This window comes from Salmo salar, chromosome 09, assembly GCF_965601325.2.
Source record: "Salmo salar chromosome 09, fSalSal1, whole genome shotgun sequence".
In the NCBI taxonomy this organism is placed as follows: Eukaryota; Metazoa; Chordata; class Actinopteri; order Salmoniformes; family Salmonidae; genus Salmo; species Salmo salar.
The window spans coordinates 15,623,889-15,639,409 of NC_138299.1; the positions used below are offsets into that span (position 1 = coordinate 15,623,889).

General features: G+C 41.9%; 1 protein-coding gene across 2 annotated transcripts in view; it reads right to left on the reverse strand.

Moving 5' to 3' along the window:
• Nucleotides 1–15,299, reverse strand: part of LOC106610767 (myelin transcription factor 1-like protein) — a 127,691-nt gene extending 112,392 nt beyond the window's left edge. The window contains exon 1 of one of the 2 annotated variants that reach the window (XM_045723409.2): nucleotides 14,925–15,299. The gene's annotated coding sequence lies outside the window, so the exon portion shown is untranslated. Of the gene's footprint in view, nucleotides 1–14,296; nucleotides 14,903–14,924 lie in introns of those variants that run through there. The other variant, XM_014210316.3, reaches the window with a different exon arrangement.
• Between the last annotated feature and the right edge of the window lie 222 nt (nucleotides 15,300–15,521).

Below are 15,521 nucleotides of genomic sequence, written 5' to 3' on the forward strand. Positions count from 1 at the left end.
TTTATTGTCCCCAGCACAAGGTGCACCTGTGCAATGACCATGCTGTTTAATCTGCTTCTTGATATGCCACACCTGTCAGGTCGATGTATTATCTTGACAAAGGAGAAATGCTCACTAACAGGGATGTAAACAAATTTGTGCACAAAATTTAATAGAAATTAGCTTTTTGTGCTTATGGAACATTTCTGGGATCTTTTATTTCAGCGTGTGTGTGCCTGTGTGTGCGTGTGTGTGTGTGTGTGTGTGTGTAGGAATGGGGCAGAGGAGACCAGAGGGCAGCAGTAGGATGGACTGTGTAAACATATCAGATTGGAGCACCCCTCACACTCCAAATCAGCCCTGGAGCTATCCTAACCCCAAAGAACTCCAGTGTTAAGAACAACGAGAGATCCATAATTGTAATGAATATCCCAATTACTTTTTACAATTTGTTCCCAAACACACACATGCATGCAGACTCACACACACACACGCACAAACAGACACACACACACGCACACACACACTGGCCGCTACAAAGCCCACACAGTGCTTTTACAGATCAAATAATCATCCATACCATCTGTTACATTTTTCTCCAACATAGACTAAGGTTGCCCAGCAGACCTTGAGATAGAGGCACAGCAATGAGTGAAATAATGATTTTCTGAAATATGGACGCTCATTATCCCTGAGGAAACGGCATAAAACAAGTGTCAGTATAGGCTGTAGAGACCTACCGGTACACAAAACAGACACGAAGTGTCATGTACGCTAAACTGAAAATGTGATGTAGGTTTATATATAGATGTTGATGTTTTTGTGGTGTTTATTTGTAGTATTTCATATTTTGTGTTACATCTAAAGGCCTGATATTCAGTGTAGCATTTTACTGGCAGCGAGGCAGAGCAAAGGAATGTAGAGTCTGTTATGCAAGATGGAAATGAGCTTGCCACGCTTTGCTGTACAGAGCTATTTTAAAACGGCTCACATCAGAAAACTCTGGGCCAAGCGGGAAAATGAGGTCACTACAAGAGTGGGGCAGCACCTTCTTTTGGGATGAAACAGAGACAGTGGTAAAAAAAACAAGAGAAGACTGTAGCAGTGTAGGACTACTCTGGGTGGATTTATATACACTGAATTTATGAAAGGAATAATTTGTTTGGCATTATGAGAGGTGAGACTTATGTGAAATGAGATCCTTCCTAACAATTTTTTTCATATTTAAGTGGAAACATTAGGGAAAGTATCTGCAGGTTTTGTTTGGGAATGGGAGGATGGGGAGCACATGGGAGGAGAGGAAATGAAGAGAGAGAGAACATATGGTATAGGAAGAGAGAAAGAGAGGGGTTGTAAAAGAGAGAGTTGTAAAAGGATAGAGACATGAATACAGAAAGATATAGAGAGTGGAGGGAGGTAGAGAGAAGGAGACAGAGGGGTGGAGAAGTAGGGGAGGGAGTTATGAGAAAGAGACAGAGGGCTAGAGAGGGGCCCCGGTGGTGTCGTGTCAGCGGTTTCTGGGGATGTGGGTGAGGCCCCCAGGTACCAGGTGGAACTGCCCTACTTTGAGGAGCTGTATCTGTCCTCTAGCACTCTTCCAGTCCCAACCAACACACTCTCTTTCTCTCCCTCCCTCTCTGTGTGTCTTTCTCTTTCTCTCCCTCCCCCCTCTCTCTCTGGCTCTCTCTATATCTGTCTCGATCTCTCTATCTCTATCTCTCTGTGTGTGTGTGTGTGTGTGTGTGTGTGTGTGTGTGTGTGTGTGTGTGTGTGTGTGTGTGTGTGTGTGTGTGTGTGTGTGTGTGTGTGTGTGTGTGTGTGTGTGTGCATGCCTGTAGAACTGGGAACTGAAAAAACGTGGATGTCAGATTATCCAATACAAGGCAGCACGTATTATCTATGAGGAAGTAAGTGTACTATAGACTGAGTTTATAGACTACATCCAACCGCCTCACTTTGCCAAATAGTCAATTGTAAAAAATGTTTTGTATACATTGAGTGCACAAAACATTAGGAACATCTGCTCTTTCCATGACTCAGACTGACCAGGTGAATCCAGGAGAAAGCTATGATCCCTTATTGATGTCAGCGCAGACGAACGGCAGGAGACAGGTTAAATGATTTTTAAGCCTTGAGACAATTGTGACATGGATTGTGTATGTGTGCCGCTCAGAGGGTGAATGGGTAAGACAAGTGCCTTCGAAACTGGGTACGGTAATAGGTGCCAGGCGCACTGGTTTGAGTGTGTCAAGAACTGCAACGCTGCTGGGTCCATTCCTCCAGCTCCACCAGTGTATTGGAATATACTGTAGTCTGATGACAGCAGTGGAGGCTGCTGAGGGGAGGATGGCTCATAATAATGGCTGAAATGGAGGGAATGGAATGGTACTGTATCAAATACGTTTTGGATACCATTCCATTCACTCCATCCCAGCCATTAAACTCCTCTCCAGACATTATTATGAGCCCTCCTCCCCTCAGCAGCCTCCACTGGATGACAGGTAAATGTTGTTCTTTGTCTCTACACCAGTCACACTCTTCACACTAGCATGTGTAAGCTAACGTCGCTAAAGGGTCAACCACACTCTGCCCTGTTAGGGACGTGTTAATGTAACCAGTGGCAATCCTGACAACAGCTCACCTGCTCTGATTGTTATATATAGGTGTTTTTTCATCATGTGTGGTCTTGTTGTAGGGCTGAAACAAAAGTTTATCAGTTCAACACCACAAGTGGGTAACCATTCACATCTCTGCAATAATGTACTCATTATAACAGTAAACAGCCAAAACAGGATTATTGAAGTGTAGTACCATAACAATGGGTTTGTTTGTTTGGATAAATTTGGTCGTATCTCATTCAGCCAGATATAGTTTCATCAGACAGTAAGAATGTCGAGAAGTAACATTTCCAACTAAGAAATCACCTTGTCTTTTTTTTGAAGAGGTTGCATGATTGTGTGTTCTTCATTGGAATCTGTCTGCACTGGGTTTACCGACACATTTGTTTCTTTAAACTGCAGCTATCTTCCCCCATGAAGGGTTCCAAAAAGTGGCTTGAAAACAAATCGATCGCTTATTCTTACCAGCCCAATCTCACCACTTCAAAGGGAGTTTTGACACATCATCAAAAATAAGTGCACGTCAATTGTTGCCTGAAACAAACATAGCAGCGTTTCTCATTTCAGAGTTTGATTTGTCTAGTCGAGGCAGGTAGTAAGTGGTCAAATTGAACCCAAATCATTAAAACATATGTTGGCCAAACAATGGCTCCCTGTCTAGAACCTGCTACTGTACTATTGATCTGAGTTTTGTGTGTGTGTGTGTGCGCGTGTGTGTGTGCGCCCGCACATGAAGCTGTGTTAGGATGAGCCTGTCATTCCTAAGGAGGTCCTGTCATCCTGTGACACCTCTCATTTGCTGCTATCCTCTGAACCGGAGCCGAAGGCTGGGGCCAGGCCACCCTCAGACACACAATGACTCAAACACCGTCACGTCCAACAGTCCAGACACACACATGCACACACACACAGCAGAAGCAGCACCATATACAAGGACAGCTCTAGATTAGAATTTTCACATACACAAAGTGAAATGTATTTGTTTTGCATTTATTTAAGAAGGATAATCATTGGGAACACATTCTCTTTTACAATAATAACCCAGTAAAGTCTGCATGACTTTTCACTTTTGCCATGATTGTTCGAAGGCTGTTTTGATTGTATGTTCCGCATGTAACAATGTCCTCCTACATTTTATACTGAAGCTGCCTCATTGGCCAGGTCTCCCTTGGAAGAGATTCATGGATTGTTTGATGGAGGTGAAGGTTAAATCAAATAAGAAAAGAAACCATGCATGTATCCACTACATGCGCAGCCATATTCAACAGTCGTTCCTTCTTCCCCTTCCATGCCTCCTCCTCCCACAATCTGTCCATTCATCCCATCTGGTGTCACTTGCCGTTATCAATTACCCATTAGACAGTGTAATATTCGCCCAATATTGCCACCGCGCAACTGGGAGATTTTACAGTGATCAAAACCGACAAATCCGATTTGAAGACCAGACACACATAAGGAGCGGGCGCCCTCCCCAATCTAACTAATGAATAATGGATGGAGGTTTTCTAATCGTTTTCCAATGTCGCACCGCTTTCCCCCAGCCAAGCACGAGGTAGGGGGGATTACCTTCTCCCTTCATTTTTCCCCTTTTTCATTTTTTCCCCCCATCTCTTTCCTCTTTCTTTCAAGTGAGAGAAGCACGCACCTCAAGTGTAACAGACACCTAATAGGAAGAGGTTAAAAAAAGCCAGCAGGCACGCTGGGATTAGCATGTCTGAGATATCTTAGCGATGCCTCTCTCTCTCTCTCTCTCTCACGACGTCACACGGCTGCCTCCCTCTCAGAAGGTATGTGTAGGTGGAAGGGGAATAGAGAAAACACTACAGGTGAGGCTTACAGGGGCAAATATCCAAAGTGCTGTCCCACCATTTGGTCGGTCCTCTGTTACCCGGCTAAATACTGGTTATGATCAACTAAAACACGTATAATTGATTACCATCAGTGACAACACTCAAATATCGGATTGATCATAGTGATATTATGAAGTTAACAGGCTTAACTGCAGGCCCCTATGCGCTTTGTTAAGTTCCCTGAGCTGCATTTGTTTACTTAACAGTAGAAGGCCAAACCAGGTCATGAAAATTCTTATTTACGCCTGCCTGCCTGTCTGTCTGCTTGTGTGAAATAGGTCAGTGCAGCTCCTGAAATGGAACAGCCCTCTCACTGTTAATACCTTCGTTGGCTTGAATTTGTGCTGGCTAACGCTCTGAAAATATAACCCAGGAGGAATGTGACCAATCCAGCTCCTATCCACTGAATTATCAGCCAGCCACAGCCATTGTAACTCATGCAGATGTGTCTGGTCTGGTAGTGACAACGGTGGATGGGCGTGGGTGCTGGGTGCCAGCCCAGTCCTGATTAGGTGAGTGGTGTCCCAGGTGATGAATGCCCGTGGGGACTTGTTGTGCCACAAGGTGAAAGTGTCCATTAATCACTGAGCTCCTCCACTCTCCTGGCTTTCCCATTACCCTGCACACGCTCCAACAGGCCTGATTGGTTTTTAATTGGCCTGCCCTCCAGGAAATACATCATGTTTCCCCACAGAAAGCCAGGAGACGTGGGGCTGCTATAGGGTCGCTTCCATCCCAGAGAGGAAATGGCTGGAGAGGATAGCGAGGTAATGTGTTCTTAAACAGATGACCAATTCCAAATCAACATCTATAGTCCTATTCCTCTAGGCACTTCCAGTAAAATCTCAAATGATTGTATAGGTATTAGTAATCTGGTAGCTTAATCTGGCCCTCTAATAAGATTTTACGACCAACTATTCATATGTTGGGCAGTTTGGTGGACTCACTCATCAGCACGTTGACTCTTAAGCCTAACCTGGCATGAACCAGTGAGGCACACTAGAGCCCACTTTCTCACATCCCTGAAGGACCAGTATTGACAGAATTTACCTTGGATTTATCCTGTCACAAAACCAGCCGAACCACAACATTCAGTGATCGCAACAGCACATCAATGTCTCTTCAACATCCAGCCAGTGGTTTACTAGTGGACATAGTCATAATTCAAATGTTTAAAATGAATCCCGACCATGGCCTAATTGATTTTATCCTGGTTATGAATCATCATAAGCATAAACCTCCATCCCTCATCATTCTGATGTACAGTATATGTAGTTTATAAATACAGTGTGCGTCAGATATTATGTCATGGGCGGTGCTCTGAGGGGGCTAGCTAGCTGTAAGCCTGTTTATCTGTCTCCACAGGGGGATTGTGTGATCCTCTCCTGGGCGGTGTAGATAGGCCCCTGGGTGGCCCGGGGTAAACACGTTCTACAGGGAGGAACACCCTCATCCAGGACCTTATTCATCAACTCACAATCAGACAGACACACTGTCATGTGACCAGCCAACTCTGCCTTGTTCGTGTCAGACTGCTCTAGTACAACTATAGACGTTGTGTAATTAGCATGTGCCGCCTTCCAGAGAAATATCCGCACGTGACCTATCCAGAGGAAGTCCGATTTGCACCGGATACACTTGTCCAAACTGCCCCCTGTAAATCTTGATTGTTTTTTCATTGAATTGAGTAGGCCTATATGACGGAAGCCTGGTGGTTTTTATTGTGGGCGTGAAAATATTTCAACATCATGTCTAGACGATAAAAGGCTACAACGATCACTCATGCTTGGCTGACAAATGTATAGGCATCCCCATAGGTCTAACATTTATATTGAGGAAATGTTAGACGTCCTTCCTAATGAAAAGGTCCCTCATCCTACTGATGTGAGCTGCTGGACAACGCACTTGCACTTGATATACGTTTATGGATGAGAAAGGGAACTTTCCATTTCCAAAAAATAGCTCAGTGGGGAATGGGGATTCCCTTGCTTTGTGAGGGTTTCATTAAATAGGCCTAGGCACTATCATTTTTATTGAACATTTAATTAAAAGGCGCAAAGCTCAATTTCAATTAATTGGCACAAAACGTGCGACAGAGCTTGCATAGCACAGGTAGTGGTCGCCTAAATTCACAGTAGTAAGCTAGGCCTAATATATAGGCTAGCATGCGGATGCTGGATTAGGTCTAATAGCCCAGCCTATGAATTCACTTCTAATTTACACAGCTCTGCCTTCACTGTTCCCTTCTTGCGCAATTCATGCATCTCTGCTGGCATCCCCACTGGCCTCTCTCTCTTCCATCCTCTGTATTCCTTTAAAGCTCTTAAACCATTCTCCTAGCCCAATGCTTGTCCCAGAAGTAGCAATATATAGTAGTTTGGTCACTTATTTTGAGCAATTAAAAATATATATGCAGTATCTTCAGAAAGGATTTTATTGGGTTACAGCCTGAATTAAAAATGGATTGAATAAATACAAAATCTCACCCATCTACACACAATACCCCATAATGACAATATATTTGAAATGTTTGCTAATTTATTGGAAATTAAATACAGAAATATTTAATTTACATAAGTATTCACACCCCTTAGTCAATACTTTGTAGAAGCACCTTTGGCAACGATTACTTCCCTGTAGCTCAGTTGGTAGAGCATGGTGTTTGCAACGCCAGGGTTGTGGGTTCGATTCCCACGGGGGGCCAGTACAAAAAAAATAAAAAAAAATAATGTATGAAATGTAAGTCGCTCTGGATAAGAGCGTCTGCTAAATGACTAAAATGTAAATGTAAAATGATTACAGCTGTGAGTGTTTTGGGTAAGTCTCTAAGAGCTTTGCACACATGGATTGTACAATATTTGCCGATTATTCTTTAAAAAATTCTTCAAGCTCTGGCAAGATGATTGTTGATCATTTCTAGACAGCCATTTTCAAGTCTTGCCATAGATTTTCAAGGTGATTTAAGTTAAAACTGTAACTAGGCAACTCAGGAACATTCAATGTCATCTTGGTAAGCAACTCCAGTGTAGATTTGGCCTTGTGTTTTAGGTTATTGTCCTGCTGAAAAGCGAATTAGTCTTCCAGTGTCTGTGTAAAGCAGACAGAACCAGGTTTTCCTCTAGGATTTTGCCTGTGCTTATAGCTGTATTCCGTTTATTTGTATCCTAAAAAGCTCCCTTGTCCTTGCCGATGGCAAGCATACCCATAACATGATGCAGCCACCACCATGCTTGAAAATATGAAGAGTGGTACTAAGTGATGTGTTGTGTTGGATTTTCCCCAAACATAACGCTTTATTTCTTAGCTATTTTTGTTGCAGTATTACTTAAGTGCCCTGTTGCAAACGATACATGTTTTGGAATATTTTTTATTCTGTACAGGCTTCTTTTCACTCTGTCATTTAGGTCAGTATTGTGGGGTAACTACAATGTTGTTGACTCATCCTCAGTTTTCTCACGTCACTGCTATTGAACTCTGTAAATGTTTTAAAATCACCATTGGCCTCATGGTGAAATCCCTGAGCAGTTTCCTGTCTCTCCGGCAAAAGAGTTAGGAAGGATGCCTGTATCGTTGTAGTGACTGGGTGTATTGATACACCATCCAAAGCCGAATTAATAACTTCACTTTGCTCAAAGGGATATTCAGCGTCTGCTTTGAATTTTTTTTTACACATCTACCATCGGTGCCCTTCTTTGCAAGGCATTCAAATACCTCCCTGGTCTTTGTGGTTGAATCTGTGCTTGAAATTCACTACTCGATTTGAGGGACCTTACAGATAAATGTATGTGTGGGGTACAGATATTGGGTAGTCATTCAAAAATCATGTTAACCATTATTCTTGAACACGGAATGAGTCCATGCAACTTATTATGTGATTTGTTAAGCACATGTTTACTCCTGAACTTATTTATGATTGCCATAACAAAGGGGTTGAATACTTATTGACTCAAGACATTTCAGCTTTACATGTTTTATTAATTTCAAAAATGTTCTACCAACAAAATGTCACTTTGACATTATGGGGTATTGTGTGTAGATCAGTGACACCAAATCTAAATGTAATACATTTTTAATTCAGGCTGTAACACAACAAATGTGGAAAAAGTAAAGGGGTGTGACTACTTTCTGAAGACACAGTATTGCAATAAACGGGAATCCTCTGTTCTCCCTGCTCCCAATATTTATGTTTACAATTAAATGTATTACGTCAGAATGCCCAATGTTAGAATGTTTCCAATCAAATGTATGTATTAAGTTAAAAAGTTTTCCTACCAGTCTAATTTGCATTAACATTATGATTGGATGATAGCTGTGATCAAATCCTCTTATCTCCACGAGGTCATTAATGACAGAATGTTCAAATTTGAAGATTGTTGAAAGGCCAGTCTCTTTGGCAATGACAAGGAGTGGCAATAAGTGGAATGTTAGCTTAAGAGACTGGTACTCAGGCTAATGCCAATCTCACTTTGTTAGGGTGACAGTTTGCACACAGTCATGCTAACCTCCTCCACCACATAGACAACCTAACATTTGCACACAGTCATGCTAGCAGACTTAAAACGCCCTATTGCTGTGGTTCCCACCCTTTTCTATTCAGGGGACCACCAAATCACCTTCTAAAGCTCTTGAGGACCACCACTTGCAGAGTAACAGAATATTTTAATATAAAATATCTCAACGGTCAAATTAAGAATCATTTTATCAGTGAATGTAACAGATTATAAAATGGTTTGGATCCTGGATGCTGATTGGCACGCATTGGTTGAATTAACGTTGTTTCTACGTCATTTCAACGGCATTATGTTGAACCAATGTGGAATAGATGTTGAATGGACGTCTGTGCCCACTAGGTGGGTTATGCCTGTTAACCCTTGCACAGACAGGCTAACTGGCGTGTAGCTATATGACCCAGTTAAATAAAAATACATTTAAAAACAGTTCCATTGAAATAGTCAATGTGCATCCACTGTCCCACAGCCCAGCCAGGCAGTCCTAGCTAGCGTGTTGCTATGTGACCCAACTACCCAGCACAGAGAATGATGTTAATTTGGCTATGTGACCTCCTTCTACTGACCTCAGACAAGCTAACATTACCTTAGTCATGCTATCATCTTTAACCCAGCACAGACAGGCTAACTGGCGTGTAGCTATATGACCCAGTAGGTTTAGCATTTATAGAATTCCCATGAGGCCTAATGCTCATTCATTAGTCTGCTTAGAGGTGGGGACATGCTACTCACACGCAAGCCTGGAGATCCTTAGACAGATACACAGGCACGCACGCACGCATGCACACACACACTACCTCACACACACTACCCCACACACACACTACCCCACACACACACTATGGTGTAAAGAATTAAAGATGCATGTCTTGGACATGTGTTTCAGTTTCAACCCACTGGAGTGATGCAGTCATTATTGTAGAGATACATAATTACTTTCCCAGCTACCAGAAATAGAAATATAGAAACTGCTAACAACGGTTCAGAGGTTATTCTGTGCAGATGTTGTTTTGTAAGAAATCAGTAAAGAAAGTCTAATTTTTATAGCACTAGTACGCTCTGCCCACGATAGCAGACCTTTAATCAACAAAACCTATTATTTTATCCAGACACGCCAACAGCACTCAATCAACAAAAGCAATATTATTAACAGGAAGAAATAGATATCAATGGTATTTAAATAAATAAATGGATTAATCAAAATTGATTAAAAACAAACTTCTTAATTACTTTTTGAAACCAAACAAATGTATTTTGATAAGAACCTCAACACTTTCATGTCCTGTAATTTCACAGTAATGTGGCCAAAAGTGACCCGGTATATTTTCAAATCCCAATGATTTGCTGTCTTGCCTCCTGAGACTGTTCTGATTATGTGGGATCCTTGAGATGCTGAGTCTGCATAAATTAGAGGACCACTGCATAAAGCGATGGATATTGGAGACACATATTTCCCCCAGATTACACATATCCGCAAAGAATTTGAAAACAAACCCAATTTTGATGAACTCCCAAATCTACTGGGTGAAATACCAGTGTGCCATCACAGCAGCAAGATGTGTGACCTGTTATCACAAGAAAAGGTCAACAAGTGAAGAACAAACACCATTGTAAATATAACCAATATTTATGCTTATTTATTTTCCTTTTTGTACTTTAACCATTTGTACATCGTTATCAATACGGTATATATACAGTTGAAGTCGGAAGTTTACCTTAGCCAAATACATTCAAACTCAGTTTTTCACAATTCCTGACATTTAATCTGAGCAAAAATTCCCTGTTTTAGGTCAGTTAGGATCACCACTTTATTTTAAGAATGTGAAATGTCAGAATAATAGTAGAGAGAAGGATTTATTTCAGCTTTTATTTCTTTCATCATATTCCCAGTGGGTCAGAAGTTTACACGCATTCAATTAGTATTTGGTAGAATAGCCTTTAAATTGTTTAACTTGGGTCGAATGTTTCAGGTAGCCTTCCACAAGCTTCCCACAATAAGTTGGGTGAATTTTGGCCAATTCCTCCTGACAGAGCTGGTGTAACTGACTCAGGTTTGTATGCCTCTTTGCTCGCACACACTTTTTCAGTTCTGCCCACAAATTTTCTATAGGATTGAGGTCAGGGTTTTCCACAACTTTGGAAGCATGCTTGGGGTGATTGTCCATTTGGAAGACCCATTTGCGACCAAGCTTTGACTTCCTGACTGATGTCTTGAGATGTTGCTTCAATATATCCACGTTATTTTCCCTCCTCATGATGTTATCTATTTTGTGAAGTGCACCAGTCCCTCCTGCAGTAAAGCACCCCCACAACATGATGCTGCCACCCCCGTGCTTCACGGTGTTCTTCGGCTTTCAAGCCTCCCCCTTTTTCCTCCAAACTTAACGATGGTCATTATGGCCAAACAGTTCTATTTTTGTTTCATCAGACCAGAGGACATTTCTCCCAAAATTACTAACTTTGTCCCCATGTGCAGTTGCAAACCATAGTCAAGCTTTTTATTGCGGTTTTGGAGCAGTGACTTTTTCCTTGCTGAGCGGCCTTTCAGGTTATGTCAATATAGGACTCGTTTAACTGTGGATAAAGATACTTTTGTACCTGTTTCCTCCAGCATCTTCACAAGGTCCTTTGCTGTTGTTCTGGGATTGATTTGCACTTTTCGCACCACAGTACGTTCATCTCTAAGAGACAGAACGCGTCTCCTTCCTGAGTGGTATGATGGCTGTGTGGTCCCATGTTGTTTATACTTGCGTACTATTGTTTGTACAGATGAACGTGGTACTTTCAGGCGTTTGGAAATTGCTCCCAAGGATGAACCAGACTTGTGGAGGTCTACAATTTTTTTCTGAGGTCTTGGCTGATTTATTTTCATTTTCCCATGATGTCAAGCAAAGAGGCACTGAGTATGAAGGTAGGCCTTGAAATACATCCACAGGTACACCTCCAATTGACTCAAATTATGTCAATTAGCCTATCAGAAGCTTCTAAAGCCATGACATAATTTTCTGGAATTTTCCAAGCTGTTTAAAGGCATAGTCAACTTAGTGTATGTAAACTTCTGACCCACTGGAATTGTTATACAGTGAATGATAAGTGAAATAATCTGTCTGATAACAATTGTTAGAGAAATGACTTGAGTCATGCACAAAGTAGATGTCCTAACTGACTTGCCAAAACTATAGTTTGTTAACAAGAAATTTGTGAAGTGGTTGGAAAACGAGTTTTAAGGACTCCAACCTAAGTGTATGTAATCTTCTGACTTCACCTGTACATAATATGACATTTGTAATGTCTTTAGTCTTTTGGAACTTCTGAGAGTGTAATGTTTACTGTTAACTTTTATTGTTTATTTAACTTTTGTATATTATCTGCTTCACTTGCTTTGGCAATGTTAACATATGTTTCCCATGCCAATAAAGCCCCTTGAATTGAATTGGATAAAGGGAGGGGGTTCCCGGGGAAATGGTTACACTGAGAGCCAGGGAGCGTGCTATCCCTCTATAATTTAATCACATTTGGCTGTCTCACTGTCCTCATCTTGCACAGTAAAGCACGTTAGGCACCGCGGTGAGACACACAGTTTCTCTCTCGCTCTCGCTCTCTCACACACTCACACACACACACACACACACACACACACACACACACACACACACACACACACACACACACACACACACACACACACACACACACACACACAGGGTTGGGCAGTAACTGATTACACATTGTAATCAGATTACACTTACTTTTGAAAAACGAGATGATTACTTTTAAATTCAGAATGGAGGTTTGTGAAAAAATACATTATGTCACCGTTCTGTTTTCTCAATGACATTCAATTCAGCGTTGAAAAAATGCGCACGTTTAAGTTTGTTCCACCTGAGCGAGTCTGACCACAAGTCAGAGATCACTATGACGACGCACCACGTGTATAAAGGATCCGTCTTTCTTCTTCTAATGCCTCTTAAGGGGAAAGTAAATAAAAAATAACTCAAAGTAATCCGAATACGTTAATGAGTTTGGGTCATCAAAACGTTGCGTTACTAATTACAATTTTGGACAGGTACTGTAACTAGTAACTGTAAGAGATTACATCTATAAAGAACCCTACCCACCCCTGCACACAAACCAACACACTGAACACGGTCTCATGATAAGCAATACCTTTCCTTTCTCATCCAGTAACCTGACAATTCTCCAGAACATCCTTTCACCATACAACATGTCTCCTCACAGTTCTATAAAAGACTGTCACTAAGTACTGTGGTGTGTACAGTATGTACAGAATATTGTGGAGTTCTACATGCCTAACGTAAACCACAAGGCTGTAGGAAAATGCAAATGATCAAAACAAATATTTCTGTAAAAATCGAATGTAAATAATAATCCAGCAATGACATGAAAACACTTTTTTTTTCTTTCTGGAACCCATTAGATTTCCATTTCTACATTTCCAGACATTTGTAGACATAATTAGCACTTTCATCATTATTCAAAAACAAAAGTAAATTGTTGTTTGAACATCTGTCGAACAAAAAGAGGACAGACAGTTCATTTTCTCTCAGAGCTTTGTTGTTAAGGTCTGTTTTCTTCGCCCTGATAAACAGATTGCAGTGCTTCAGCCTTCTGCTCTGTGCCGTGGTGGCGATCACCAGCCCAGACTATACATCAGTATGTTGTTTTCCCACATGCGAGCCAGAGAAGGTGTGTAGGAGGAATTGAGCCCAAAAGGACAGGGACGTATGTGTGAACAGTCTGGTGTGTGTGTGTGTGTGCCAGTGTGTGTCTGTGAATGTGTGTATGTGTGACTTCGTGAGCCCGGACAGTTGTGGCTAAGTCACAAGAACAGGAGCTTCTTGCCAGTGTGCGTTTATATGCTGCAAAATAGTATTATGCATTTAAATATAATAATGTAATACATCATATGTAATTTTCTGAAGGTTTCTAACAACAAGGCAACACACTGATTTTGCCAAAATAAAAATAGCATAATAGAAGAAGACGATTTAAATTACGGAAAGCTTTGTACCACCAAAACAACTTATTGCCATAAACTGCATAATGTTGAGGGACATCCCATTACAAGCAGAGCGTATGTCTCCCACACATATTTCTATAAATATTCAAAATATCTATAAAATATCTGTAATACCTGAAACTCAAGCATTTCAAGGAAGGTGATTTTCTAATACTGCATAGTTCACTATCCTACCTAACAAATATCCTTCTCTCAATTTTATAGCTATAACTCTCTTTTGACAATTTACTCCTATCAAACTCACTTAACATTGACAGAAGCCGAAGTGCTCACTAGAAGAAGGAAAGAAGAGTAACCCACCAGTCTCAAAATGCAGTCTTCTCTCAAACTTTTTTATGCTCCAGTAAGTCTGTCCTCCTTTCTTTTTTGCTCTTTCTTTCTCTCTCTCTCTACTTCTCTTTTTCTCTCACTTGTTCTTTTCCCCTAACACACTCACAGTGCTCCCTACAAACTTCTCCTCTCCTCCTATATGCAAATAATTTTTATGACTTGAGAGTCGGCTGGAGACGAGGGAACAAGGGGGAGAGAGAGAGGAGAGGGAAGAGACCGAGCAAGGGAGAGGGAAGGAGGAAAGGAGATAATGGTTGAAGGCAGACGACCAATGGGCCTAGAGATTAATGGAAAAAAAGGAATGAGGGCAGCACTAATGAGGCAAAGCGAAGGGGCGAGAAAGAGATGGAGGGAACGAGGGAGGAGAGACAGGGAAGGAAAGGATGGTGAGAGAGTGCACAGCCGATAGGAGAGATAGCGGAAGAAAGAGTGGAGTGGCAGACAGAGAGAGAGAGGGAGAGAGAGAGAGAGAGGAAAAGAGAGGAAAAGAGATGCAAAGGACATGCATGGCAGGGGCTAGCTACCCCACTGTGACGGAGGGACTGCAGCAAAGGAGAGAACAGAAGAGAAGGGAGAGAAGGAGAAGTGTGTGGCTTACCGTAGTGTTACTGGAATCCTCAGACAGCCACGCAGACAGACTCCTCACCCTGCGAGACGCACACAGCACAGCACACCGTACCGAGATTGATGAATACCAAAAACATCAAAGAAGAACGCCAAGCCGCCTGGTACCCTAAAGCAAGTGTGCGTCTGTGAGTGTATGTATGTGTGAGAGTGTTTGCATGTTGGGAAGAGAAAGAAAGGGTTGAGGAAGACTAAAAATACTGTCACTTCTCTCTGTTCCAGGCTGGATTTGTTCTCTCGCTCTCGCTCTCTGTATATGTATGTATATGAGTAGAACATGTATCCCTGTTTCTCTACCTCTCCCACGATCTAGCTCTACTGCTCTCTCTCTCTCTCTCTCTGCCTCTCTCTCGCTCCTACAACTATTCAGGATTGCAGACTGTCTGCTCCCAGCGTCAGTTCTTCCCACGGGCCCTGGGTCTCAGGAGGGAGGGGGGAGGGAGGGGGGGGACAAGTCTGTGGTTCAGCTGTAAGGGGAACCTTGAGCAGTAAGATGGTAGAATATAGAGGAAGGCTGCTGAATTGTAGTTCACACAGTTAATTAAGGCTGTTTTCCAGGCTGGGCTTTAAA